At 44.0% G+C, this 4,268-nt stretch overlaps 1 long non-coding RNA gene across 1 annotated transcript; it reads left to right on the top strand.

Annotated features, from left to right (window-relative positions):
- Positions 1 to 320: 320 nt before the first annotated feature.
- LOC104950178 (uncharacterized) lies at positions 321 to 1,735 on the top strand. The gene is made up of 3 exons (XR_798894.1): positions 321 to 375; positions 945 to 1,068; positions 1,622 to 1,735. It is a non-coding gene; the product is annotated as an uncharacterized lncRNA (long non-coding RNA).
- The last annotated feature ends 2,533 nt before the right edge of the window (positions 1,736 to 4,268 follow it).

Here is a 4,268-nt window from a genome sequence, read left to right as displayed (position 1 = left end):
GTTGTGTGTGTGTTGTGTGTGTGTTGTGTGTGTTGTGTGTGTGTTGTGTGTGTGTTGTGTGTGTGTTGTGTGTGTGTTGTGTGTGTGTTGTGTGTGTTGTGTGTGTGTTATGTGTGTGTGTTGCGTGTGTTGTGTGTGTTCTGTGTGTGTGTGTGTGTGTGTGTGTGTGTGTGTGTGTGTGTGTGTGTGTGTGTGTGTGTGTGTGTGTGTGTGTGTGTGTGTGTGTGTGTGTGTGTGTGTGTGTGTGCGCGCGCGCAGTGGGTCTGAGCTGTGTGGGGAAGTTCCGGTGTGGCTCCTCCTCTCAGTGTATCAGTGCGTGGGCTCAGTGTGACGGACAGCTGCACTGTGACAACGGGGAGGACGAGCTTGGCTGTGGTGAGTCACACACCTGAATATGCAGCATGTGACGTTTATATCAGAGATATATTGATATAAACATCATATTATAACAGCGATATCAAAAGACATCTACAATAGCATCTTTTATATAGAGTACATTTTACATACATAATACAGGCATATGTTGAGGGAAGAGCTGATATTAACTCTGAGGTTATATGTCTGTCTGTCTGTCTGTCTGCCTGTCTGTCTGCCTGTCTGTCTGTCTGTCTGCCTGCCTGCCTATGTCTGTCTGCCTGTCTGCCTGCCTGTCTGTCTGTCTGCCTGCCTGCCTGCCTGTCTGCCTGTCTGTCTGTTTGTCTGCCTGCCTGTCTGTCTGTCTGTCTGCCTGTCCGTCCTTCCGCCCGTCTGCCTGCCTGTCTGTCTGCCTGCCTCCCTGCCTGCCTGCCTGCCTGCCTGCCTGCCTGCCTGTCTGCCTGTATGTCTGCCTGCCTGCCTGTCTGTCTGCATGTCTGCCTGCCTGTCTGTCTGTCTGCCTGTCTGTCTGTCTGTCTGTCTGTTTATCTGTCCGTCTGTCTGTCTGTCTGCCTGCGTGTTTGTGTCAGTGCGTCTGAGTGGGAGCAGCTCTGTCCTGCAGGTGCAGCGGGGGGGTGTCTGGAGGACGGTGTGCTCCGAGGGCTGGAACAACGTGCTGGGGGTGTCGGCCTGCAGGCAGCTGGGATACTCCAGGTCTCCTGTCCTCAGCTCTGTCTGCATGTGGTGCTGTGATGGGGCATCGGTTCAGTTTGAACATTTGAGAGAAATAGACCTTATACAAGAAACACTACAGGCTTCCAGCATTATTTGCTCATGGGTGTTCAAAGAATTTTGGGACTGATCACCAGGAGGGGTTAGCTTCCATAGGATAAGATTAGAAATGAGCCCAGTATAACATGGAAAAAATCTCCAGGAATCTTAGATCGCTGTTAAATGAGGGGTGGGATGTTGGTGAATGGTAACGCAGAACAGAAGCCATGACGGTTCACAATGGACCAGAACCTGGACGAATGCTTAGGTTTTTCAATCTGTAAAGATACCGGGTTTACAGTATTTAGCGATGTCAGAGTGAAGACACTTTTTTGATTTTTTTAAAATGTTAAACAAAAAATGCATTCAATTTTTTAAAGCAGATGTGCTTTAAAAAATCGAATGCATTTTTTGTTTAAAATGTGTGTTATCAAGTGACAATGTCAACAGCCGTATCTTCAGCTGAACATGGTGTCTGTGTGGCTGTGTCCTTCAGGTATGTGGAGTCCTTCTTCGTGTCTCTGACCTCCATCGCGCAAGATCTCCAAGACAACCTGGTGTCCATCAACCTGAGCCAGGCACAGACCATTAAGCTCCATAATGCCACAGCCTTCAGGTACAGCACATCCCTATTAAATGACTGGAAAAGCAGTTAGGCTAACTGTGCTAATTGTCAGTAAGTAGGGGATCATAAACATTATCCCTTATATAAATCATCTGAAGCCCCTCCGTTAGGACTGGACCTGAACTACTCTATTCTAGCTCTGCTAGGCCCAGAAATGGGGGTGGAGGGTGTAAATATATAAAATGTTAGAGTTTATCTCCAGTTTGTAATACAGGGTTCTGATTGTTAGGAGGATATTACTTTATACTGTTAACACAAACACAAATGTTTCCATACCTTTTTATTCTGATCAAATAAGATGATTTTCCAATTGAATTTTGGAATATTGCAGGAAAATAAGGTCTTTGGCAAATCCCACGTTTTGTCTAGCAGGAGTAAGATTGTAATAACCTCAGACCTTATTTTTTTTTATCTAACCAAAACTCTTTTTAAAAAAAACACTGTGTACCAGACGAGGGAACTAGGAATTTTACTAGGCTGACTTCCGGGTTTAGGACTCATTCCTGCAGCTCTCTACTGGCTGCGCTCTCAGAGAGTCCTGTGCAGACTATGGCGTCTCGTCTCCTTACACATACAGTACCATTATACTCTGTACCAATTTGTTCCACATGTTCTGTCCATGTACTAGTTGGCATGTTCAGAACAAGTGGCCTAAATATCATACTGACCTCAGAAATGTGCAACAATCGGATCAAACAAAATGGTTTCTTAAAAAAGCCTTTGTAAAACCAAATACACTGTCGATAAATCATAAATCTGAACTTTGTTTGCAACACACCTCATCACAACTGCTACCATTGGTGAGATCTGCAGTTGAAGTGGCCATAAAGGAAAAATGAAAAATGATGCTTGAGCTGAAGTACTTTTCAACAGTTTACGTATTTCTGTTTAAAAGAGAAAAGCATGTGAAGATGGCCCCCCATCCTGCTTTGTTAAAGAGCAGCAATCTTGATAAATAAAGTACAATATTTCCCTCTAAAATGTAGAAAAGGTTTAAAATATGTACCAAATTGAAAGGACTCTTAAACCTTCCGAAGTGCAGTACATGAGCTCATTCACAACAATATCTGTCAAATATCTTCATTGACTTTGATGAGTGTGCTTCAGTATCTGTTGGAAGCAGTCTAAGTATTCTTCTGTGTCCTCATCCGTAAGTCAAAGGACATTATAACCTTCACTTGTAGTTCTTCTCCATGCTTGCTGAGTTTCTCTGTGACCTTTGACCTCCCCAGTAAGACTCAGTGCAGCTCAGGGAAGGTGACCACCCTGAAGTGTCTGGGTGAGGAAACACACTGAGTGATCTTTCTTTGAGTCGTGACTTGTTTTCCATTGAGGATTTCTGGTGGAGAAGCTTGTGCTCCTGCATGTTCTTATGTTCTTGCATGGAATGCAGTGTGTGTTTGTTCTGTCTGTGTCATTGTTGGAGTGAATGTTACCTTTTCCTGCTAAGATAAATAATAAGCTAACTAATAAGCTAAATAAATAAATAAACACCTTACTCTGTATTTAAAAATGACACACAGCTGTGTTCCATAACATATGAAACCTTAAGGGTTTGATGTACTTACGTCATACAGTCTATGAGCTAAATCAAATATGTGGGACCAGTGTGTGTGTGTGTGTGCATGAGTGTGTGTTTACTGAATACATGTATATGACTGCATGTAACTAGTATAGACTTGTGATTCTGATGCTTTCAGCATCAGAGTGGATGCTTTTGATCTGTGTTTATGATCTTTAAAGGGGCACACCCAATACAACATTATTAGAAAGGGCATGCACATAATATTTAAAATGCTGTAGTTATCAGAGCCTCTCAGTCTGAGCTGTAGTTATCTCTCTCAGTCTGAGCTGTAGTTATCAGAGCCTCTCACTCCGAGCTGTAGTTATCAGAGTCTCTCAGTCTGAGCTGTAGTTATCAGAGCCTCTCACTCCGAGCTGTAGTTATCAGAGTCTCTCAGTCTGAGCTGTAGTTATCAGAGCCTCTCAGTCTGAGCTGTAGTTATCAGAGCCTCTCAGTCTGAGCTGTAGTTATCAGTCTCTCAGTCTGAGCTGTAGTTATCAGAGGCTCTCAGTCTGAGCTGTAGTTATCAGAGCCTCTCAGTCTGAGCTGTAGTTATCAGAGCCTCTCAGTCTGAGCTGTAGTTATCAGAGCCTCTCAGTCTGAGCTGTAGTTATCAGCCTCTCAGTCTGAGCTGTAGTTATCAGAGTCTCTCAATCTGAACTGTAGTTATCAGCCTCTCAGTCTGAGCTGTAGTTATCAGAGCCTCTCAGTCTGAGCTGTAGTTATCAGATCTCTCAGTCTGAGCTGTAGTTATCAGAGTCTCTCAGTCTGAGCTGTAGTTATCAGAGTCTCTCAGTCTGAGCTGTAGTTATCAGAGCCTCTCAGTCTGAGCTGTAGTTATCAGAGTCTCTCAGTCTGAGCTGTAGTTATCAGAGCCTCTCAGTCTGAGCTGTAGTTATCAGCCTCTCAGTCTGAGCTGTAGTTATCAGAGTCTCTCAGTCTGAGCTGTAGTTA

Source organism: Notothenia coriiceps, unplaced genomic scaffold (assembly GCF_000735185.1).
Source record: "Notothenia coriiceps isolate Sejong01 unplaced genomic scaffold, NC01 NC01_scaffold00017145, whole genome shotgun sequence".
Classification (NCBI taxonomy): Eukaryota; Metazoa; Chordata; class Actinopteri; order Perciformes; family Nototheniidae; genus Notothenia; species Notothenia coriiceps.
The sequence above is the reverse complement of the archived record's forward strand: the minus strand, read 5'-3'. Positions and strand labels throughout refer to the sequence as shown.